Genomic DNA, 25,846 nt, shown 5'->3' with positions numbered 1-25,846 from the left:
AAGGGAAAAAAAAAGTGATGAGATCATAATCTGTCGACTCCATGGAGTTTCTAATTCGGTTGATGCCTTTATGTGTTTGTTTGCTTAAAAGATGAGATTTCTCCTGTGTTGAGAGTGTGTAGCGACCTGAGCAGGAAGATGAGCTGGAATCTGACTATGTGTTTGATGTAATATAATTATTTCATCCATCCCACTTGTTTTTTTGCTTAGCAAGACAATTCACAGAGTGTGTATTGTCCTGCCACCAGTAACTGCAGATTAGTGTCTGAATAGCTGATACTTACTTCTGAGTCTGAAAAAGCTCATAATTGATTTATTGTGTTAATTGTCAGAAAACACACAATGAGACTTCAGAGAAGTACTTCCAAAGTACTAGGTATTACAGTTACACAGAAACTTGAGTTGGTTGATATTTTTTTAGTAGATGAACAGATGAGGAAACTGCCTTTACATTTTGAAAATGAAAGTTCAGGAAACTGTAGGCAGAGGAGCTTTAAAAGATCTCCTGCTTCTCAGACCCCTTGCTTTGAAATCCCAACTACAGAAAACACTTCTGCTATTAGCCACTAGGTGAAACAGCACAGTGTTTGCTACTTTCCATCTTAATGACAGTTTTCCATGCAAAGGAAAACACCTGGCTTAGGAAGAGGTAGTGTTGGGCTGGGCATGCTGGGCAGGGACTGGTTACTGCATCCACTCGATCTTCTTGCACTCAGTAGTGCCAACATATTGGGGCTTCATAATCTGGAGCTGCTGCCTGGCATGGGAGATTTTGTAAGGGCAAGAAAAAGACAGTGCAATGGAATGCAAAGACCTTGTGGAGCTCACACTGCAAATTGCAGAACTTTTCTGTGAGACTAAAGGATGCTTTGCTGCAGTTGGATTGCAGGAGGCCAGACTTGTACAACTTTTCCATTTGCAGAGGTACCTCTGCAGTGAAAAGATGCACAGCTGGTAGCTGAAGGTCCTTGATTTTGGTATAACTATCTGCAATTCATCCAGCTGTGTTGGGCTGGTGGGCTCAAGTTTTCAACAGCTGTAGCTGGCAGGGAAATTTGTGCTCTGTTAAAGGGAGTTCTGGCAGTCCCAGGTATTCAAGATGAAATGGAGGTGGGGGAAAAAAAAGATGGTTATGACATCCTACTGATATCATCTGCAATTGAGGAATCACTATGGGCTTTTTTATTATTCCTGAACTGTGTGGCTCTTTGTGGCTTGGATTTTTTTTTTTTTTGTTTACATGTTTGCTGTCTTTTGTCAATTCCAAGCCTGCATTTATTAGATCAGCTGAGGGTGAGAGGCAAAGGTGCTGATGTGCTAGGGGGAGAATGGATACGTGACAAATACAAATGATTTAGAAAATGCTACTTCTGTTGATGTGATTGTGACATTATGCACTCTGACCAAGAGAAAAAACTGCAGTAGTATGTACTGTTATTACCCTGCCAGAAAAAAGACAGGGCAGAATCTCAAACTTATGAGTATTTTTTCATCTCATTTTTCCAAATATGCACTCTAGTGGTACTTCAGACAGCGGAGGGAGGATGACTCTTCAGGCACAAATTGAGGTTGAGTGTGTTTGTACATGTAGATGCTCAGTGTTGCACAAAGCAGGGCGGTTCTAGAGAAAAAAAGCAGCTGTGCTCCTGGAAAGCTAGGATTTTAAGCAGTGCTATGTTAAATGCTGAATGAGGCAGATCAAAATACACAGAGGCAGAGATGTAAATTAAAAGAAGAAAAAAAACCGAGTATCTAGCTTTGTGCCTACCATCTGGAAGGATTGCAGAGCCTGTGCTGTGTCTCAGGGTCTGCCAGTGGCATGTTGTATGACCTTAATAACGAAACTGCATCTCAAAGTTCCCAAGGTCTTACATTTGTAAAATGAGAACAATAAGCAAGGTGCCCTGAGTTCTGTGAATAAAAAAGTGCTGTATAAAAATTGTTTTAGTACTGCTAATGATAATAATAATATATATGATAATAATTAATTTGTTCTCACCATAATTTTAATTCACACAGAATTATGTCTATTTTTCTGTGAACAGTGCTAAGATACAGAAAGTTGTAAAGATACACAATTGCATTTTCTCTGAATGTATGGCACAGGCACGACCTGTAAAGATTCTGCAGCTTTTTTTCTGGTGTGTAATATAGTCCATAGCAGTGAAGTATTTTCAGATCAGTGCTTTTCAGCAGAAGTGTTTAGCACTTTTTCAGGGTATGACCAACAAATAAAACACACTGAGAAAAGAAGCTAGCATTTACTTTCTGTTTTTGAAAGTGGCTTGTATTTTGCAAAACAAGATGGAAGGGGCTAGATCTCCCATAGCATTAGCATCTAAAGAACAGTATGTCTTACACTGGACTAACAGTGGTGGAATATAATAGATAAGAAGAGTTAGATTTCTTATTTTTACCTTTGCAACTCAATTATTGTTGCTGTAGCTGACTCTGAGGCAGAATGGGCATAAGGATGCATGGCCATGTCTTGGCATCAGGTCTTGTCTTTCAACCAGTAATCTCTTTCCTATCACTGTCTCCTTTTCAATTTCACTGGCCCAAATAAAAAGTGCATTCAGTTTGAAAACCTTAAGTGTGTTCTTATAAGTCTCCAGATTTGGAAAAAAACATCGCTGGCTTGTTTAACGAACAATCCTTGGTTGCAATCCCTAATTTCAAAACCTGCCTTCTTTCAGCACTGTCCATGAGCTCAAAGGGGCCAGACTTGGGAAGATAACTGTGATGCTCAGTGGAACTGGAAATGTGCGTGTAAATTATATTTCTGGTTAGTGCTTTTATTTTTCCTTCTTTGGTACAAATGTGATGAATACTCACCATCACTAAGCCAGCTGGAAGCAAGTGAAATAACAAGGTTACACCACAGACAGAGTTTTTTCAATGTGAAGGAAGTCTTGGAGTTTCCTAAACGCTTGGAGGAGGAATACTTTCTTCCTGAAACTTCAGGATGTAAATGAAGACTTACTGGGCTGTGTATCCCTTGACTCTTCCTAACTTCACCTAAGCATTTAAGAGGTGCTGCAGAAATAAGTGTGACCAGAGAAACACAATGCTCCTCAGAAAGTAGCTTTTATAAGATATGACACTGTCCATTTTATGCCACCCTGGGAGCCCTGCTAAAAGAGGGAAGAGCAAATCCCTCCATCACAAATGCATGAAATGGGCTGAGGATGGATTATAACGATATGTTTTCCACATCACTAAATTCTTTTCCTCTTTCCTACCCATTGCGTCTATTTCAGAAACACTGCTGGAAATGCATCTAGGAAATTAGCGGAATGCTTGTTTTACTTCTTTTCAAAGTGTTTTCATGGTTTTAGGTGAGTGTTTGACTTATGTTCTTTGGCCCTTGCACAAGAGACTGAAAGCTATTTCCTTTTTCCTTAATTAGAGCATGTGGAATATCAGGTTTCTGAGCAGTGAATTTCCTTTCAGGAGATAGGTGAGCATATGTGGTAGAAGTGGTTGTTTTTGTAAACTTGAGAAGTTGGTTCCTTCTGTGTTTTATAGATACTTTCTTAAGACAAACTTGTACTTTTCATACACACAGAAGTGCTTTTTTTTCTTTCTTTTTTCTTCCCCACCTCCCCTTTTTTATTTTTGGAATTAAATAGAGAAGTGGGAAGTTAGAAATATCTGAGGAAATATCTAGGAGGGTGGCCATAGGAATGTGGTAGCAAATGTGGTGAAGGTAACAGCCCAACCCTGCTAGTGTGTGTAATTTTATTTCGAGTCTGTAGAGCTGGTGCTGGTGAGAAAGGGTGAAAAATGAAAATGGAGAGCCTGTGTGCTGTTTTTTAAGGTCATGTATTTTTATATCTGCTGGCTTGTCTGTGTGGGTGGGCAGGTATGAGTCTTGGTCTGTCTTGTGCAATGTCAGAGGGAAGTTCAGGTCGGAGTGGTGGCAGGGCCAGCCCACATCCTCCACCCACACAAGCCCATGAACAGTTGCACACATCAATCAGGGAAAACCCTCGGCCCCTGGCACCGTTGGAGCAGGTGTGTGAGCTCACAGTGACATCAGATGACTGTCACATTGCCATGGGGCAGCACCAGTGCCTGGCCCATATTCTGTGTACATCAGGTCTACCTCCTGAAATGAATTCTAGTCTGTGGTGCAGCTCCAGCACTCAGACCACCTATAACCATTTTTTTTCTCTCACAGGTGCTTTGAGGCAGAACAGATAGAAAAAGAATTAAGAGAATGATTATACAAAATGTCGTAGATCTCCATATAACAACCCCAAATGCCATGCTCTTTGAGGTGTCAACCAGTTATAAACACAGAGAGAGAGGGAAAACCAAGGCTGTGTCCAGCTAAGAGCAGAGTTGGCTAGATCAGTCATGACCAAAACTTTGAAGACTTTTTGAAGCACAGACAGATGCTGTGCTGTCGGGGAAAGTTCTTGCAAAGTTGCTCCTTTCATGTCCATTTAGTGCTGGTTATTTTTAAGCACCAATATTGCCCCTTGTTTTTGTTCGTTAAATAAATAAATTCCAGAATAAATGCAACTAACCCTACCCAACCCTCTTTATTTTGCTGTCTCAATGTTTTGTAGTAGTATTCAACACCTACCTGTAAATAAATTGACTGCATGTAGTGAAAATACTCTGCACTTTACTTTGTGTCCAGGGAAGTGTGGGAGGGCATCACTGGCTTAATTTGTCTCTTGGAATTTGATGTCTCTGGGTTGTATGAGGACATATGAGAGAAGAATTCACCTTCACTTCAAAAGAGTGTCATCTTCTGGTGATATATAGGATATAGGTGATTTATATAGGATATCTGTATTAGCCCTTATTTTGCTAAGCAGATGTAGTATATCGGATCAAATTATTTTGACATATGCCAGTGGGCAGAGGAGGAGATCCAAGGACTGTGGAGATGGTAGGTGCCTCCAGTCCTGGGCATGCTTTTGAGACTGTTGGCAGAATGACATCTCCATTCTTTATGAGTGGGATCTCAAAACTTTAATGTCTCCAGAAATTAACTTTAAGGTGTGTTTCAACCTGCCTGTAGCAGTCTATGCTCTCAGAGCCTGGAGGACAGGATGCATGCATACCATCCTTCCAGCTGCAGTCTAAGTCTTGCTTATGAGCAAGTGTATGAAGAAACTCAATTTAAATTAAAAGGCTTATTCAATTATTTTATCTTTACACACAAGCAAGAGATAGCAGGATTTTAAGAAGGAGTGGTGTTAATCATTATAGCAATCCTTTATAAGGAAAAAAAAGGCACTTTTTCATCCATTAAAATACTGTAGCCCTCCTGATTAAGTGTATTCACAGACATACAAAATTACAGGGTAAGGGCCTGCTTGGGAACAAATTGCCCCTATATTGCCATGCCAACAGTATTCATGCTTTTCCATTTCACCAACAGATAATAATAGGCATAGATGCCTAGATCCATGAAAGGAGGTGGCTTCAGTTCTGCTGTGCAGAGTTGTTAGAAGCAGTACAGCAACTCTGACTTCTACAAGGTATTTCCAGCTTTGAAACACTGTTTTATTTAGTGATGAAATGTAATGACTTAGCAAGTGTATAATTAAGTATTGCCACGATATCTATGTAGCTTACATAGATAATGAGACCATCTTCAGCTATGTTACATAAGGCTTGGTAGGTGTGACATTTGTGAAAGGGGGCTTAGGATGTGAACTCATCACCACTGAACTGCTGAGAAGAATCTCCCTGTAGGGAGAAGTCTCGTCTTCCTCCAGTCCTTTGTTTTTCTTTTCTGCCAATAACCTCTCCTGAAAACAAACTCCTAGACCAGCTGCCTCAGTGTCATGTTTTTTTGCTTTTCCTATATAAGCTATTCCCTGCTTGTTTCACCCTCAGGAGCCACATGGGTAGTGGTTCTGCTTTAAGGTACAGGAATTACTATCCATGCATAACATTGCATGGATGTTGACTAACAGGCTGATGCACAGGAGAACAGCCATGCACAAAACAGATGTGCTTGGCTTTACCAGCTCTGGTTTGCCACTTTACCATACAAATGAGCTCACTCTCTTAATCAAGTTATCACAGGGTAAGGGTAGAACAGGCTGGTACAGATGGTGGAAAAAGTCGAGGGAGATGGGGAGAGAGGAAGAAGAAAAGAAAAGTAGAAGGAAAATATTTGTCAGGCTTGATAGTGTTAATGAAAACATAAAGAAAGAAAGGAGGAAAGCAATGTTTGGAGAGCAAAGAGTGACCTGACAAATGTGACCTCTGTTTTTCCCAAGGGCTTCTGACTTTGAAACCAAAGCTGCCTTTAATGTTCACCAGGTGCCATCAGGGTGTTTTGATTGCCTTTATGGAAGGGAATTAGCCTCATAGCTTCAGCATCTGCACTTCAGTGAACTTCAGGGACAGGGTGTATTCTTGTTCAGATCATAACCCTTAAGGTTCAAAGGCCATGAGCAGCTAAATAATTAATTCTGTTCCTTCCACAGGAGGCAATGAACACAGACCTGTACTTCACACTGGTTTATCACAGGAATTTTTCCAGTCCCTGCTCTGCCTGAGCATCTCTGAACAGCCAACTGGAGCAACTAGAAAGCGAGGCAGACTCAGCACAGAAGCAAATCTGACAGTAAGATTATTCCTCATCCTAAAATAATACCCTGAAGTTTGTATTTTGTCAGTTGAGATTATAGTTCAATTTCTTGGAAGAAACAAGATGCTATTTTGCTGAAGACATATGGCTCTCTGCCCCTGTTGTTATATAAGCAAATTGTTGGTACTTATCATCCTGTTTCTGGCTGCTTCCTCTCCGTAGGTAATTGTCCCTCTGATATTACCTAGATATCTCAGCCTTGCTTGTGACCTGAGAGTAGATTTTAGCTCTTCAGGTAATTGTCTTGTCCCGCAGATGATGGATTTATAGGAATATTGCATATTGTCAATAAAAAGAAACAACTGACTGATCAGTGGGGGTTTTATTCCCCTTTCCCCTTTCCTCTGAGAGATCCAAGAACCAATCATTTCTGGACAGCTCCCCCTCCCCTTGTGGAGCTCAAGGAATTCAAGTAGCTCATCTAATCCCATGCTGCAGAGGCTGTGTTGCAGCAGGCAAGAAGGCAACATATCCTCAACAGAAGAGTTTTTCTGCAAGGAGGACCTAGGGCTAACTCAGGGTCATTGAATCAGGTCACTGGAGTAGTGAGGTGAGTAAGTTTGCCTTGAGAGGTCCTGTCCAGCAATGACTCTTCAATATCTTCGGTTTTCTCAGCCTTAGCACTGTAGCAAATACATGCTTTAGGAAGAGAATATGACAGTATCTCTAACACATCTAGTTGAGCTGCTGGACTTTGTGGGTCCAGATGTGCAACAGGATGACCACTGCTTCAGCTCATCAGTCACCTTCTATACCCAATATCTGTTTATTCTACCATCTCCTCTCATACCCAATTATCTGTTTTAATTAATGTCAAAGTATAGGACAAGAGTAACTTCAACAAGAGCTACGGAAGGGATTTTAAAAGGCCTGGAAACTTTGAAAATTTGCAAACAAATGTCTGCAAATGGTCATCACATTTGAAAAGTCATGGCAATCCAGTGAAGTTGTCACTGACTGGAAAAGGGGAAATATAAAAGGGAAAAAAGGAAGACCTGAGGAACTGCAGGACAGTCAGTCTCATCTCAATGCCTGGCAAGATCATAGGAAAGATCCTCCTGGAAACTGTGCTGAGTCATGTGGAAAATAAAGAGGTGATTGGTGGCAGCCAACATGGTTTGCCTAAGAGCAAATCATGCCAGACAAATTTAGTGACCTTTGGTGACATGCTGGATAAGGGAAGAGCAACTGATGTCATCTACCTGGACTTATGCAAAGCATTTCACAATAATCTCCTCTAAACTGGAGAGGCATGGATTTGATCAGGAAGTGGCTGGAGAGTTTCACTCAAAGTGTTCTAAACAATGTCTTGATGTCCAAGTGAAGGACAATGATGGGTGGTATCCCCCAGGAGTCAGTACTGTTGGACATCATTGTTGGTGACATGGACAGTGGGATTGGTGCACCATCAGCAAGATTGCCAACAACACCGAAATGTGCAGTGCAGTCAACAGGCTGAAGGGAAGGGATGCCATCCAGAGGGGCCTTGACCAGCTTAAGAAGTGGATGTTTGCTAATCCCAAAGTTCAACAAGGCCAACTGTAAGGTCCTGTACCTATATTGAGGCCATCCCAGACACAAATACAGGCTAAGTGGTTGAGAAATGGATTGAGAGCGGTCCTGAGGAAAAGGACTTGTGAGTGTGGATTGACAGGAAGCTCAGCATGAGCTGGCAATGTGTGCATGCAGCCCAGAATGCCAACCGTGTTCTGGTTGCATCCACACAAGTGTGGACACCACACTAAAAGAAGGGATTCTGCTCCTCTACTCCTCTTTGGTGAGACCCCACTCGGAGTGCTGCATCCAGCTATGGGTTTCCCAGCATCAGAATGATACAGACCTGTTTGAGCAAGTCCAGAGGAAGCACACAGATATGATCAGAGGGCTGGGAACAACTATGAAAACAGGCTGAGAGAGTTGGGGTTGTTCAGCCTGGAGAAGGTTCTGGGGAGACCTCAGAGCAGCCTTCCAGTACCTAACAGGAGTCTACAAGAGAGCTGGAGAGGGGCTTTGTACAAAGGCCTGTGGTGGTGGAATGGGAGTGAATGGCTTCAAACTGAAGGAAGGTGAGTGTAGATTAGATATTAAAGAAGATATTTTTTAATGAGAATGATGAGACAGTGGAACAAGTTGGCCAGAGAGCTTCTTCTCTGTCAACATTCATGTTGAAAGGGTGCTTGAGTGACCTGGTCTAGTGGAAGATGTCCTTTCCCATGGCAGGGGTGTTGGAACTGGATGATCTTTAGGGACCCTTACAACCACAATTGTTTTATGATTCTGGGATTTGGAATGCTGATGTGCACCAAAAATCCAAAACTGCTAGCATTCACTGAACTCTACACAATAATATTGTTAGAAGTTGCATTTCATATTGTGGTGTAAATCGCATCTTGTCTTTACCTTTGTGTAAATGCACTGAATTATAGTGAAAAAATTACTGCAAAAGTGGTATTTGAACCCAGAGGGAGCATTTTATTAATTAGTAAATAATGATATGATGAAATAGAATCATACTGCCCTTTCTTTTCCAATTTTTTTTGAGGAGTGCCTGCTCTGAACGTGTGAGCACAAATAGTTTCCTTATGTCTCTAAAACATGTTGCAAATGTTTAATTTAATTTTAATGACAATGACAGTTTAGAAAGGAAACGCTATTCAAAGACAAGAAGTGTAGAAGTAAGATGTTAATTTTATGAGTTTTAAATAAAATATTAGAAACATATTCTGGAGTCACAATATTAACATGCATACATATAGATATATGTTTTTGTCTTGTTAACATCAAACTATGTTTGAAAATTTTCTTGAAAATTTCCAACACAGGTGCAAAATTTAGGTACCTGTGCTTTTGACTTCATGTTAGGATAAAAAGCATGCAGTTGGTGAGTGGGATTTTGCAGTGCTACAAGCATAGCCATGTGCTTTGGGGCTGATTATAATCACTAGGGAGATTGAAGTGTATTGAAAACCAGAAAATCTCGACAAGCCTTTTAAATGAATTGTTGAAGTCCTCTAAGAGGATTTCAGAATAAAGGTATCTGAATGCATTCACATGTGTGGGGAAACCTGAGTGCACATGTGCATTCCTGGACCCTGGAGTAATTTCATGTAATACTAGCATAAACTAAGCCTGTGTAACTGTAAAGTGCATGTTGACTTGGATAGTGCCTTCCAAATCCTTTCAGAGCCATTTTTAGTGTGAGAACACTTCTGATAGAGAACACAAACCTTCTTCAATTACACTGAGTGATTTTTAAGGATGCTTCAACATTGGGGACTGAATAATTGAGCCTGGAAGAGAGTGTTTCAAAGTAGATTTGAAAGAATAAGAGCAACCAGTCCATCTTGGAAAGAATTCTGACTTTTTTTTGCATTTAAGTTGTTTCTCACATGGTTAAAGATAGTAATTTGGTGTTTATGAAGTCATCTCTAGTTTGTGTTCAAGAGGAAGCTGCCTCAATATGTTCAGCTGAAAGGTTCTCCTGCTGCATTCCCAAATTTAACCTTCAGCTTCACTTCCCTGCAGCATAGTTCTGGTTGCATTGTGAAATGGACAACTGATATAATCTTTACTACCTTTATTTCTTTCTGCACAAAGAATTTTGTTTCTGTGGTAGAAGAGAAAAAGTATTTTGAAGTGTTTCCACCAAAGTACAGCCAGAAAAAAAAATAGAAATCAGAAAAGACTTCTTGTTATTTGCATTAAGAAACTCAAATAATTCATGGCATAAAATTTTCGGAAATTTTGACCATGCTTCTAAATGATCACCAGTTACTGGTGATGAATCTCTATGATTGTATGAGTGAACAGAGAAAAGCTTTGCTCAGATGTCCTGAAGTGAGTTGTCTGGATGTATTTTGATTGGTTGTTTTTTTACATTTACTCTTTTTGCAAATTAGCCCACAAGGTTATGAAGACATGGGTAAGCCAATGAGTTCATGAGTTTGAGATGCCACACCTATAGATGTGTACACAATCTTTTCATGTTGTAAAGTGGATGTGAAATGGAATCACAGAATGTTAGGTTGGAAAGGACCTTAAAGATCACCTAGTGTCAACCCACCTGCCATGGGCAGGGACACCTTTCACTAAAGCAGGTTGCTCAGGGCCCCATCCAACTTGGCCTTGAACACTTCCATGGGCATCAACAGCTTCACTGGGCAACCTTTACCAATGCCTCAGCACCCCCACAGCAAATAATTTCTTCCTAATACCTAATTAAACCTGCCTTCTTTCAGCTTGAAATCGTTGTCCCTTGTCCTATCACTATCTGCCTGTATAAAAAGTCTCTTTCCTTCCTTTTTATAAGCCCTGTTAGGGTATTGGAAGGCTGCAAAAGGATCTCTCTGGGCTGAACAACCCCAACTCTCAGGCTTTCCTCGTAGAAGAGGTGTTCCAGCCCTCTGATTATCTGGCAATTCACCAGTATGAGCTGCCAAGGAGTGTTAGAGTAAACCAAGTTTACACCATCAATTAAGTTGCATCTTTGAGATATTGTGGATTTAACATATATAATATATGTAAAACATTACATTTGAAGAGATCTGTGCTGACTTTCTGTGCACGTATCTGATATGAATACCTTTTTGATTAAAAAATCTCTTTTTTCTCATTGTCCAGATATCCACAAATAAAAACAAAATGGGAGAGGGTGTTGATAATTATTATTTATGTTTGCTCTATGTACCTAGTTTGTTCAAATAGCCAATTTACGGCTAGTGACAACCTGCTCCCTGACCAGTAATTCCATCTACAGTTCTGAAGCGTGAAAAAGAAGATACTGGGATAATTGTAATTAAACTTCTGGAGGAGTTGTTCATTTTGGTAGCTGCTTCCTTTGAAAATTCCTTTAATATTAGTAGGACGTTAAGACCCATAGAAGTGAGAATGCATTTGATGACAAGGAGCAGAGGCATGGTACTGCAGTGCTTACAGCCAAGACAGCTGATGTGGGAGATGACAGAGCTCTTGGGGAGATATCTATGCCATAATTGCTGCATTCCAGGTGCAGCAGCTCAAGAAAATAAATCTCTGGATCATCTCTTTAAAAAAAAAGCTTGTGGTGTTGAAGCACAGTGTGATTTTTTTAACTCGAGTATTGACCTCGGAGTTCCTAAGGGAGGGAGAAGAAAAAAAGGTTGAATTGTGAAGTACTGGCATACCTTTGGCTACAGTGTACAAGTGGGTGTAAACGTAATCATCTTGTAGACATATGAGAAAGGGGCAGAGTAGATGGGCACATCTGCTGACAATCTTTCATTTTAAAGCGTGGTGGAGCCACCTGAAGGCAATAAGTATCTGGATAATAACTCGATCCCCATACGGCTTCTGGTCTTTCAGATTAATAATGTGAAGCATGGGAAGGAAAAAAAGAGTCTACTTTTAACTCTGGCTTCTATTCACCTTTTTGTGAGCCTGAGAACATTTTCTGCCTGCTTGGTGATGGGAAATGTAACCAAATCAGGCATCAATGTGACATTTCTCACGGCTGGCTTTCGATGCTGAGTCTTCTGTACCACCTCAGAGATGCTGCATGAAGGGGAAAGGAGGCCAGATCTTTACCATGCTTTGAAGTTGACTCACTTCAGTATTTTACCTTGTTGGTTTATCAGTATATATTTCATTGTATCTAAAATACATTTCCAAGTTATAATTCCTTAGGGTCCAGTATTGCAAGGAGTAGGTGAATACTGTCAAATAAAATACATGTACTTCTGTGAGAGGTGTATTTTGAAACAAGGATTTTACTTTGGTCTAGAATTTATATATAGGCTCTCTACTTATAGTTACACATTTTTGCTTTTGTAGCTTCCCATACTTTCCTTCCTGTCTGTGTTCTCATATTTCCTTTCTAAATTATAGATATGAGGGAACAACCATTTTCCTTGAAAAGGGCTTCACTTTTGGGGATAATCTGTGGCCATTTTAAGAAAAGTCAGCAGTTCACAAGGGTGTTGCCGAGCATGGGGTTATATGAAATGGGATTTCAGGAAAAACAAACCAAAATCAACAGCCCTCAGAACCCTGCAATCTTGAGATGAATAGTACTAGGAAAAAAATGCCCATCCTGCTTGTTTTTCTAGGAGGGTTTTGTGCCAGATTATAGCTCTTGCCCTGTCTCTGTCAAAATAAGTTTTGCAATGCACATTCACCTGCCATGTGAAGGGCGTGGTGAGGAAAGGGGGAATCACTGACTGAAGAAAGGAAGAGCAGAGAGAGAATTTGTACTGTGGCTATGTTTAGTATTGATGCTACACTGCTAAATCTCTGTAAACACAGGTGTTAGGAGTGTAGATTAGGATGTTATATCAATATTGGCAACTTCACTAGAATCTGTAGCCCTATTGAATTGTTTAATTGTTTAATGAGAGAATGTGAAGATATGCGACTCTTTACGAAGAATTTGTGAAGGAGACGTCAAGTCACCTCTTTTTTTGACTTGTACTGGAAGATATCCTTCTATTTGTTGAAGATGAGAATTCAGAGTTTCAGTTTTGAAGGGATGCAGGCATGGATAAATGAAAACTGCATTTCTGTGGGAAATTGTACTGGGGTTTTTTGACTTGGAAAAATGTGAAATACTGAGACACACTTTACTCTCCATTTTTCCCTCCTTTTGCTTGCATCTACAATACAAAGTTTAGGTCGTTTTTTGTTGACTTTCTGTAATTTTTGTCTGCAGATTACTGTGTCTGCCAGCTCAGCAGTGCATGGTAGATACTGTTCCAGAGTGAAACTCTTGGTCTCATGGGTTTTAGGGAGAATGTGCAGCATGGGTGAACAGGTTCCAGAAATCCCAGTGGAAGAAGCTGGGAAATCCATCCTCTGGACTCTGCTTTACCTTAGCAATTATTTTCCTTTCCCTCAGTGGGATTTTAGGCCCTGCAGAAGTGCATTACCTGTCCCTACATAGGCAGTGTGCTCATAACATACAACAGCTCAGAGATTTCTATGATGTTGTGAGTTGCGTGTATGTTTATATGCTTGTTTATCCATAGTAATTTTTGAAAGAGAAGGCTTAGTATTTTACTTTTGACATCTTTGTACTCCTCTAGATGTTATTTACAAGGTCAGTTTTGCTGTTATTACTTCATCTTTTGAGAATGCTTGGTCAGGATTACATTTGATGTGGCAAATTCTTGCTGTTCTACATATTGTTACATTAAGTGCTCTTCACAGAACTGTATGATGGAGCTCAGACATAGCTGGTTTCACCAGATAAGAAAAGTAATGAAATTCTAGTCAGAAATAATGATACTGTGAGGCTGTTCCATGTTTGAGAGAGATGTGGTACCTGTATTAGACCAGGGCTCTGCTTTCACAGTGGACAGGAAGATTGTACTAAGAAGTTAAACTTGCCTGGGAGTATCCTTTGGCACTAGGATACAGACAGCCCATGATGAAATCATACGGCTCTCACTCTCCAAAAAAAGGTGCCCACATCCAATCTTACAGGATTTATCTCTGGGCTGTGTTTTTCCCCTGTGGTGCTGGGGAGTCTGACAAACCTGTGCCAAGAACTTGTCTAATAACTGAACTGCAGAGACAATTAAAGTCCACTGTCTGGATTTGCTTCTTGGAGCTGTTTAATTTGCTGATGAAAAAGAGGCCAAAGAGGAGTGTTTGACTACTTATCTCTGGTTTTGTTTATTGAGGATCACCACTCCAAATGATTCATCTCATGTGTTTGGAAACTCATTTTGTCTTATCACTGCTGAAGACTTTGTGATAGTTTTGCATTAAAATGACACACATGCTACTTCTGCATAACTCTAGGAGGGAAAAAAATTTAGAAATTGAAAAAGCCTTATAACACTGGCTGTTATACATGAGGATCTAGGATGATAGAATTGAGAGAACTTGCCTTTTCCATGAGGTACTTTTTGCCATTCCTGTGAGATTTCAGGGGCTGATAGTGATTTCTTTTCGCCATAAGATATAGTAAGCTCTTCTGTGTGCTTTGAGTGGATGCCTGGTGTGTGTGTGTCTCTGCATACTCACACTCATACATGCACTGCCCACATACAGAGGTGGTCTGTAGTGTCTGTGTATGATTTTCAGTGGTCAGCACTAAGTGACAGTGACAAGTCACGTTCGTGCTGGGGCCTGGGCCCAGCGGGAGGTGGTGCATGTGCACCTTCAGCATTAACACAATCGACATCCGCTCAGCAGAAGGGTGGCTGGGCCTTTCCTTGGGAAACATATGCCAAAACTATTATCAGAGCCTACGTCATGGCCTGCAGCAAACTGGACAGGATGTTAATGAGGAGGGAATTGTGGAAGGAATCGGAACGCCTCTCATATTATTGAAACAGAATGCTGAATAAACAGATTATTTCCATTACGGTGCCCTGTCAGCAATCTCAGTATTTTGATCTTTATCAGGTTTATGCTGATAAAGGCTTATTTTTCATTACTTAGTTGATATGGGTTTGGGGGTGTTTTAAATTTGATAAATAAATAAATAAATAAATGCAAACATCTGGGAGGTTATAAAAGACTGTGGAGCCAGGACAGCTCATTATTTCTCCTTGACGAAGAAATCTCTGGTGCATCCTGTGATGTCTGTGACAGTGTGTAATGAGGCACTCCACTATGTCAAACCCAGAGTAGTAATTCTGTCTTATCTGCTGCAATAATGAGACTTTTTGCACTACTGAACCCAGCAGAAGTTATAGGTGTAAAGAAGATATGTGTGTTTTGCAACTATTTACAACAGGTGGAGGCCAAGGAATTAAAATTTATTGTTTTTTTCATTCAAGGACCTTGCTTCAGAACCTAGCTTGGAATTTGTGCTGATGATTCAAACAATGCCTGGCACTAATTTAATTTCATATTTGGCAATTTTCTGTTGTAGTCCTTGTTCAATATTTTATTGCTTACTTTGCTTCTATCTGTTCTTCCTTTATCTTTTTCTTCCTGTCCCTTTCTTCCTCCCTGAAGGTTTGCCTGAGTAGCAAGAGTGAGATAGCTAAAATAAATACCATTGGTGATAACAGCTGTCCATTTAAAACAATTTTTAGATGTGTTTTAGAAAGCAAAATACCAAAGCAATATCAAAACATGTTTTTTTCCCAAGATTCCAGCTGATAAGAGTCTGAACTCTTATGGATTGATCTTAAGTTCAACATTACTATTAGTTTGATGTCCCTTGAAAGGTTAGGCTGTTTATTCATAAAATTAATTAAATACGGCCAATGTCATGGCAAGTCCATTTTATAATTAAATTTCAGCTGCCTTGTCTTCCCTGGACAATGGATGTATTTTTTCCTACACCTTGGCTAACGTGCAGTAGCTAACATGAGGTAAGCTGGAGTTGTAATATGAGTTAGCAGGGTGACGTGGCTCTTGGCCTCTTGAGAAAGTATTCACATGCTCCCTTGTCTCTGTGACGGTTTTACCAAATGTCAGCTCATGTGTGCTAAGAATAGGTCTTGCTGCTCTCTGTCTCTACAGAAGTGACCTCAGCCCTGACCTGGAGCTTCCCTCTCTCGGGTAGAGATTGTTCATGTGCCAGAGCCATTCCAGCCGCAGCTCCTCAGCCCCCTGGGGTGGAAATCTGTGCCCTGGTCTGCTAGAAATGAGAGCTTTGGTGACACAAACTATTGAACAGCCCTCGACTGGCAGTCACTGTCACTCATTGTCAACCTGAGCCTGCTTTGAGGAACCAGCTACTGGTAAAGCGCTATTGAAAACATTTTCTTTTATTCTTAAATTTCCCTTTGCAGGGAAGATACCTGTTAATATCAGGTAGTTAAGAAAGGAAGAGGTTGGCTCTGATCTATTTGTTTTTGTTCCATGCCATCATTCCAGGTGACCTAGTTTAGGATTGTGATGAAATCTGAAGAGCAGAGTATTGAAAATGTTGTTTGTGAGAGCCTGTGTGCCAGAACAGTATGGGGTAAAATCATCTTAATGAGATGCTAGATCATCTATAGAATGCATTTCTCAGTAAATACAGTGGATTTATTTTCCTTAAGGGGAATTCAATGAACCTCTCACAGGAATGCACTTTTCTAAGGCTGAAAAAAAATTAAGTAGATGCTTTAGTTCTTTTAAGGGTTAAGCAGAAGCAAACTTCTGTGCAAATTTCTCCAGAAATAAAATAACTTTTTTTGTTTATTTGAAAAACATAATCATGGAGACGTTGTTTTATTATTGTAAATCAAGATCCAGAACCTGAGAGTCCAAAATACTACTGTAGCTTCCATCTGAAAATCAAGGCCTGTCAGGTGGCATCACATCCACTCCCTTTCTAGCTTTATTTGACCCAAGAGGAAATTTGTTGCAATGCTTGCTAACCTTTACTGAGCAAAAAGAGTCACTTAATAAACATGATTTTCCCCCGGGGAATTTTACTGCCTGGCCTAGGTTTAAGTTTCCCTCTTAACATTTTTCTACCCGTGTTCTGATTCTTCCAAAAAACACAATAAAGGGTCTAGTTGCATTGCTCCCCTGGAAGAAACAGAGTATTTGTTGATCAGGACCTTAGCCAAACAATTACACTACGCATAAGCCAGTAAGAAGGACAGACTTTTACTGAGCTGAATTTGCAAGGGAAAATGTCATAAACCATATGAGTTTTCATTATCTCATTCTTTATAGGAAAAAGGTGAAGTATGGTCAATGGTGAGGAAACAGATCATTTTATGCTTTTCCTTAATGCATCCTGCTAGTAAATTTGTACTGACTGCAGGTTGTGTTATAAAATGAATGAATAAAAGATGAATAAATGTTATTTACAGAAGGGAAGTTGCCTTGCTTTTTGTTTCCCCATCCTGATTCTGGTTGATGACATCCTCTAGTTAATTAGTTAATTTCCGTGAGTAAAACTCATAATAATATGTTACTGTTTTTCAAACTATTAAAAAATTAAAATCTGTTTCCCACTTTTCTATCCTTGCTTAGACTAAGGATGCTTTGCATCTCTCATATGGAATGCATGACTCTACTGATTTTTCTTCTCTTAGTCTACATCCATTAACCACAATAAATTCCATATTGAAATAATTAATGTCTTCCCACCATGAGAATGACACTGCTTTCCTTTACACTTCCAGATCTGAGGAATTATTTATGCTTGTTTGTTTGCTGTGCTAGCATTTCTTTGCAACTCATGTGTCACCAAAAAACCTCCCTTGACAGAAGTCCTCCACTTTTTAATTGTTCCACTCCAGCCTGACTGTTCACTGTGAGTGAATGTCTCAGTCCAAGGGTATACACTAGAAATAGAGCTGATAGGCTATTTAATAGACTTGCAGGCTGAAGTAAATAACACAACTCCATCAAGAGAAGGTGAAAATTCAGACACAATTTTACAGATGGATTGGTCTGGCTACTGCTAACATTTTTCTTGTTTTTAAAGCCTGTGTTTTGAGACATACATGTACATGTGCATACATGTGTATGGATATGTGTGTTTAATAAAATAGATTTTTTTTAGCTGGTTGGATACCTAATTCTCTACAGAAAACAATCGTAATGAACATGAAGCCATCACTTGTTAAATCATTTTAGTTCAGTTTTACTTTGTACCCTGATATATCTCTGCTTTGCCCTCTGATGTGTACACATTATGTTGCACATTACTTCTTAACACTCATGCAAACAATACCCATCCTTTTACCACTGTTGGACAGGAAATTTATGGAGCATGGGTCACTGTTATCCAAATAATCTCATTGTTGTGATTTTAGTAAAGAAAAGTGAAATGTGGTTAGTATGGGATGTTTTGATATTTTCAAATTATTTTTGGCTTTCAAAGAGCATAGTTCAGTTTTCTGGGCCAAAAGACTTAGTTCATTCTTAATGCTTCATAGTTCATTTTTTAAAGTGTTATCAAACTTGGAATGAGTTTTTTTGGTTTCTTGACTTAATATGCTTTAACTTCCTAGGCAGCATTTTTTCTCCTATTGCTCTTTCTTGGTAGGGTTGCTTTAGAGACAACTGGGAGCATTGTTGCTTAAGTTAACACGACATGAGGTGATGCCTTATTGCTTTAACTTTGATGGAAGTAAAATTGGAGATTCTAGCTAATCATTTGCATAAATAGTACTTAACTTCCTCTTCCATAGCTTTTTCTAGTCAATCACTTGGAGGTGGACAGAGAATAAAGCATCAGCTATCAAGTTCTGACTAATGCATTTTAGAATTCTGGTTTGCATCCCCTGGTGTACATCTTCTTCCCTTAATTAAGATACATTTCCCGTCATGCTACCTTTTCATCAGCTTAAGGTGCATCAAAGTATAGATATACAATAATAAAATATTCTTTAACATATGTTTTAGCTAAGGCATGTTAACAGCTCACTTTTAAATCTTTGTCTAGATAAAGCCTATGGCACCATTCCACATTAACTTGTGTATAAATAAGGGAAGACCTTTACTCCATCCTTGGATGCTCGGCCAGGCATCTGTCATATTTTATGATTCATAGTCTAATGAATAATTTTGTGTCCTATATGTTAACCAGAAGAACTGAGTCTTTTCTTTTAGAGCTGTATGAGTAAATGGAAAGTCACAAAACTGAGACTTTTACAGGTGAATTACTGCTGGTAATAAACTAAGGTTTAAATCAAAATATGAAATTGCTTGCTTGCCAAAGATACAGTTACAAATATCTTCTGGTGAATTGTTCTGTGCTTATCGTGTCTCAATTCCTGTTCACAATGCACACTCTGTTTTCATTAATTATACATACCCAGTGTGCATATGATTTTTGCTGTGGGACAGCATGCATACTACACACAGATTTTGTATTTCCAAAATTGACGTGGCAATAGTGTATTCTTCTTGTGGCAATTTTATCAGCACAAAAAAAATCCTACTGCAACCTCGAATTAATTTCTTGCAAAGGGTATTTCTGTCCCCCTCCCTGTTCATTTGAATGATGTTTAAGGCCCTCTGTAATTATTTGAAGATTAAAAAAAACACACTAGAAGAGAAAATGAAGCAGGAGATGGCACTGGCTCTAACCAAGGGCAGATTGCAGTTGTGAGAGATAGGTCTTGGCAATAAAGTACCTTAAGCCTTGAGGAAAATTTCATAACTGTTGATGATTTTAAATATTTGATATGTTGAAAAGAAGGAATTCTGCCTTATATAGTGTAATTCATGCCAATAGCCCTTTACAAAACAAAATATAATGTATGTTAAGATCTGAGAATTGGGATATTTTGATCAAAACCAGTGCAAATGCATTGTTATTGAACAGCAGTAATAATGAACAAAATAAGCACAAGAACAGCTAGAGAAAAGGTATGTTTTTGTTTTTTGTTTTTTTTTCCCCAAATTTTTGAATATTTGCAATATTTGAATACACTTGCTGCTCATAGAGCATTATGGACATGACTTTTATTAACAGTGATAGCCACTTCCTGCTCTGGCCCTAAAAGACCATGCTTTTATCTCCCCTTCCAGATTCCCGAAATAGGAAGGGATTCATAGATGGGATGTGACAGTAGAAATATTATTATTTATATGGCTGAAGAAGATCTCTTTTACACTTAGATAACCTGTTACACTGGGTAAGAGGTTTTGGTCAAAGAGTTAAATTGCTTTTGATTTTTCCATCTTGCTGTGAGTTAGTTAATATTGTGAGAGAAAAGAGGTGAGATACAATGGTGACAAGCAGCAACTTAAAGGCTTACTTAGTCTGCAATAATTGGAGAATGTTATAGATATTGTGAAAGGGAAGCATATAAGGATTTTCCATGGAACAACGTACTTAAAGTCTTTTAGGAGCAAACCCAAAGGACATATGAGTCAATGATAAATGGTATGGTTGCCCACATGTCCAAGATACTGTCCTGTCCCTTGAGGAGATCCAGTTATTTGACCTAAGCCTGAATACCTAATAACAATATATATTTTTAACTGACTCATCAGTGCTCTGAGAAAACACAGGATATGCATGTCACAGAAAGAGAAAATAAGACAGTTAACTTATATAACATTCTTAAGCCTTCAGATAAGTTTTGAATCAAATACTCCATTCTGTCACATTCTGTTCTCTATTACCAGGGCTAGCTTATTTCTTATTTTATTTATTGACAGGATTAAGGAATAAATTTCTACTTGTTTTTACGCACATTTTGAAATAATTGTGGTTGTAATAAATCTTTAAGTACAATTCACAAATACAAGACACAAAATAGGGCTTATGACTCCTCTGTCATGCAGCTAAACATATCTTTATATCATTTAATCTTTTTTTATTGAAACTTACCCTAAAACCTTTGAACAGTGCAACCATGGAAATCCAGCAATGCTGGAATTAAGGCTGGACCAACATATCTTGCTGTGAAAATAAAGAAAAAGGTAAATCAGCGTTCTGATGTAGTTGGAGGTGAGTAGAGGTGGTTGGAGGACCCCTTGCCTTCCTCAGTTTTCTAGCTTTCCAGCCTGTGAGGTGTGCTACAACTTAGAGCTGGAGCTGTTTGTGAGTGGGACTCAACATAAACAAAAAGGGCAAGAAGGAGGACCTAGGAACTACTGACAGTCCGCCTTACCTAAATCCCTGGAAAGGTGGAGCACCTCACTCTGGAGGACACATGGAGGACAAGAAGGTGATCAGGAATGGATACACTAAATGTGAATGAGGTTTGACCAACCTGGCTGCATTCTATGATGGAAGAGCTTCCTGAATGGATGGGGGAAAACAGTGGATATCGTTTACCTTGCCTTCAGCAAGGCTTTTCACACTGCCTCTCACAATATGCTCATAGGCAAACTTTGGAGTGGGTAGTGGGCTGGATTAAGAACTGGCTGAGCAGCAGATCCCAGAGGATCGTGATCAGTGACAGGGTCTAGTTAGAGGCCTGTCACTATTGTTGTCCCCCAGGGTTGTCTACTGGGCCCAGTATTGTTTAACTTATCCATCAGTGTCTTGGATGTAGGGGCAGATGCCTCCTCAACAAGCTCACTGACAAAGCTGGGAGGAGAGTCTGACACCCCAGAGAGCTGTGCAGCCCTTCAGGAGCACCTTGACAGGCTAGAGAAATGGGCAAAAAGGAACCTTCTGAAATTCAAAGGTAAGTGCAGGATCCTGCCCCTGGGGAGGAATAACCTCAAGCACCAGTACAGGCTGAGGGCTGACCTGCTGGGGTGCAGCTATAGAGAAGGACCTGGGGGTCCTGGTGGACAGCAAGCTGTCCGTGAGCCAGCAGTGCCCTGGTGGCCAAGAAGGCCAAGGGGACCCTGGGGTGCATCAGGAAGAGCATTGCCAGCAGGATGAGGGAGGTGATCCTGCCCCTCTGCTCAGGCCTGGTGAGGCACACCTGGAGTGCTGTGTCCAGTTCTGGGCTCCTCAGGACAAGAGAGACATGGAACAACTTGAACAGATCCAGTGTACAGCAACAAAGATGATCAAGGGACTGGAGCATCCTCTCATGAGGACAGTCAGAGATGGGCCTGTTCAGCCTCCAGAAGGGGTGACAGAGGAGACCTCATCAGTGCCTGTCACTGTCTGAAGGGAGGGTGTCAAGGGGATGGAGCCAGGCTCTCCTCAGTGTCAAGCAACAGGACAAGAAGAAATGGCCAGGAACTAATGCACAGGAAATTCCACCTAAATATGAGGAAGAACTTCCTTACTGTGCAGGTGACCAAACACTGGAACAGATTGCCCAGAGAGGCTGTGGAGTCTCTCTCATGCAAAATATTCAAGAACCATCTGGACAGAATCCTGTGCCATGTACTCTAGGATTATCCTGCTTGAGTCAGGAGGAGGGTCCAGGTGACCAGGTGTGGTGCCTTCCAATATGACTCATCCTGTGATTCTTTGAAATACAAAATTTATAAATATAGTAACTGTAGAGTGGGAAAATAAGTTTAATCTTAAACTGAACACAGCACAATTTCTGGCATCTAGGAACTACACATTAAATACCTAACCAATGTATTTTTCCTCAGCTTTCAGTTAAAACTAAAGACTGCCTCATTCTCAATTATTTTTACACTATGGATTAATGAGCTGAAATGGGAAGAAACACTTGTAGAACAACTGAAAACCTCCCTGATATAAAGCAAAGAAAATCTCACTTCTTGATAACGAGCACACATCTGTAGAGGTTTGTTTCATATTTTGGGAAATTATTTTATGCCTGCAAGTTCCTTTCCTTTTTTTTTTTTTTACTCTAATATGAGTTTGTGAGCTGGTGAAAGATATTACTGCCTGATTAGGTGCACAGTTAATCTGTCACAGCAGCACAGTATCTGTAGTCTTCTGAAATTCTAATGCTGGTAATCCAGACCCCTATTAATGATGCTATGCATTTTATTTATTTATGCCGTAAACTTTATCTTAAAGAAAGAAAGTTTCATGCTTTGTTTTGTTTGTTTGTTTGGATATTTTTTTCTCTGCCCTTTGGATTGGATGTTGGTGTTCTAAAAGTCAACACTGCGACTAAGAGGGAAGACCTCAGGATAAGAGTTCTAGATTTCTCTGTTGTATCACACCTCTGAAGGTCCCCAGCATATGGTTTGCAGAACTTAGTCTTCTTTCCACTCTTTGTCCTACTTGTTATAATAAACCTCCCTAATATCTTCATTAGTGCCTTCTAGTGAATTTCCTCAGTGCTCTGGGAGATTATTTTAAATAGTAGTGGCACGTGCACATTACTGGCAGTCCAGTAATAACATATAGTTATAACACATAGTAATAACACAGGCCAAATAACACATAGTTTAAAATTGGGGGCATTATGCTCTTTCTTGTGTGGTATTTTCCTGTAGGCGTTTTTCAAGCGACAACTAAAGTGGTTGCTGTTTCTAAAAACAATTTACAACTGTTCATATTAGCAAATTTTAAAAAAAGTGGGAGATGAATGCTGACAAGATTAATTTCTTGGCCATACTAACTAGTTGTTTACAGACACTCAGTTTTGGAATCTTATTGGACATCTAGCAGGCCAGAGATTAAATGTTCAAAAGCAAAGACATTATGTTGGATGATGGATATCAAAAGCAAAGTTGATGGAATCGAGTCACTTTAGGAATGGGACTTCAGGTCCTTTTGACAGTTTCACCTTTGATGTTTCAAAAATTTGAAAATTTGTGTATAGTTTAGTGTTGCTGAGACTTGGTTTTTAGGTACAGCTATTTAACCTTTGGCAGTCACAGAGAGCTTTACAGTTCTTGGCTTCATGAAGGATGATGATCTGCTGGGGAATAACTGTTTTATCAGTGAAAATGCCAAAGTGGCTGTAGCTCTGTTTGTCTGCCCAGTCTCCTTTAAAGCTTCAGTCCTGTGGGTGATACATTATCAGGCCCATTCCAGTTTCCTGTTTATATAGGGTCTGGCTTTGATGCGAGTACAACAGATTAAGAAGCAGAAGCAGAGTTCCTGTTTTAGTACTTTCTCATCAAGATGTATATAAGTCCAGTGACACTGTGCTGACAATTATTAAAAACATCAGACTGGCGAGCACATACTTTCACATCAGCACCAAAGATTTAAAGGCATACAACCTCAGCAGCAGCCCTACTAGTTCATCTTTCATCAAAGCTGCAGATTAGAAAGAAATTTTTGCATTTTGTTTTACATGTGTTTTAAGCTAAGGAAAATCATTCTGAAAAGGTTGATTTGTCTATACAAGGGGATTTTAAAAAAAATTCCTACATTAAGTCCACAGTTTTTTGTCTGAAGTCCATTTATCAACGAAAAGGATCTGGAAACTTGTTTGTCTCCCCTGCAATTTCTTTGTTGGATTTTGCATTACAAAATCATATGATTTCCTTGCAGTTTCAAAGTCTTTAGCAAAGTTTCTTGCCATTATCTCTCACTATGCTTTTTTTTTTTATACGTTTTAGCTCTCCTCACAATAGAGCTCCTCCTCCCTGGATTGGGATAGATTAACCTGTTGCACTGACTCTTGCTAATTATTTTTTGGTAGCACTAAATTTTGGGTTCAGTGTGGAATCTGGTTATTCCTTGTATAATGTTCTGTCAATGTGGTGCCTTGTACAGCAGTACACCTCCAGCAGAGCAGTCTGCAAACCACATACGTTTCTTATTCAAAGACAAACAATAGAAAAATTCTTATGGTGAAATACTAACAATAATTATCATCATCATTATATAATTATTTGTGTTTGTAACTAAATCTAATTTAAGTGGTAAATGCTATGCCTTTTGTCACAAAGATGTGTAGTTATTCAAAGTAAGCTTGTAAAAATTCTGCAAGAAAGTGAGCTCTCAAGAACACCCTAGTTTTTTGGAAACTCATGCAGGCAGACCAGGACATTTTTTTCCTTTGGTTTGTGGCTTCTCTTGGGAAAAGCTCTGTGATGACCCTGCTCCACAGTAACTTTTCCCGAGTTAACTTTCCAAGTTGAGTGTAAATACCAAAGTGTGTACTGTAATGCAACTTGTCTGTAGTATCTATCCCAGGTAACCCTGGAAAACTAACTCAGTTCTTTCCCCTAGCAACAGTAGCTGTAAGGCTTGGGTGTCCAGGGTACTCTTCTCAAGCTACACCTTGTGTTGGCAAATTTGCTAGTCTTCTAGTTTAATTGGTATGTGAACGTTACACACCAGTTTCTCTTTATGAGTTGGTGATGTTTACAAACTCCTATTATATTCTATTTGCCTTGTTTGGGAATTTCATCAAGAAATATGTATACACATATGAATTCCATAACACACAATATATTCTAGTAACAGTACCTATGATAACTACAGCATGTTACCAATAAGAGAAAACTTATACTTTGAATAATCATTTTGCTGTCTATTTAAATTTTAGAACTGCTTATATTTAGTTTATGCTCTGGTATTTATGCTCTTAATGGCTATGTGTTCCTTTCTGCTACTTCTGGCTGTGTTACTTACATTTACTTAATGAACCAGAATGTTTAGAATATAGAAAGAGCATAGTCTAGTATAAAAGTACTCCCATCAGAAAAGGTTTAGCTGTCAAATGTTAAAACTAACCAAGAATTAATTGTGTGTAAGAATTACCCAGGACTTGTACTTACACTAAGGTACATGAACACTGGAACAGCTGAACCCAGAGGTGGACTGGGTTATTCTTATATTAGTTTTGAAGTTATTAGCTCTTGAAAAAACAAAACAGCAACAACAAAAAACCACAACAAAACAAAAAATCTCCCAAAAATCCCCCCCAAAAAACACCACAGAAAAACCCAACTCAAAATGAAGAGTGTTTATTAAACTGAGTTTGCTATCTTTAGTGAGGCACCATGTCACTTTTGTGGAACCTT

At 39.5% G+C, this 25,846-nt stretch overlaps 1 long non-coding RNA gene across 3 annotated transcripts in view; it reads left to right on the top strand.

The window, feature by feature from the left end:
* Positions 1 to 17,369, top strand: part of LOC106854166 (uncharacterized) — a 216,781-nt gene extending 199,412 nt beyond the window's left edge. For 2 of the 3 annotated variants that reach the window (XR_015801166.1, XR_015800538.1), the window contains 3 exons: positions 5,402 to 5,501; positions 6,462 to 6,601; positions 16,082 to 17,369. This is a non-coding gene — a long non-coding RNA (uncharacterized LOC106854166). The remainder of the gene's footprint in view (positions 1 to 5,401; positions 5,502 to 6,461; positions 6,602 to 16,081) is intronic. The other variant, XR_015800822.1, reaches the window with a different exon arrangement.
* Positions 17,370 to 25,846: the final 8,477 nt, after the last annotated feature.

Source organism: Sturnus vulgaris, chromosome 1 (assembly GCF_052056855.1).
Source record: "Sturnus vulgaris isolate bStuVul1 chromosome 1, bStuVul1.hap1, whole genome shotgun sequence".
NCBI classification, from domain to species: domain Eukaryota; kingdom Metazoa; phylum Chordata; class Aves; order Passeriformes; family Sturnidae; genus Sturnus; species Sturnus vulgaris.
The sequence above is the reverse complement of the archived record's forward strand: the minus strand, read 5'-3'. Positions and strand labels throughout refer to the sequence as shown.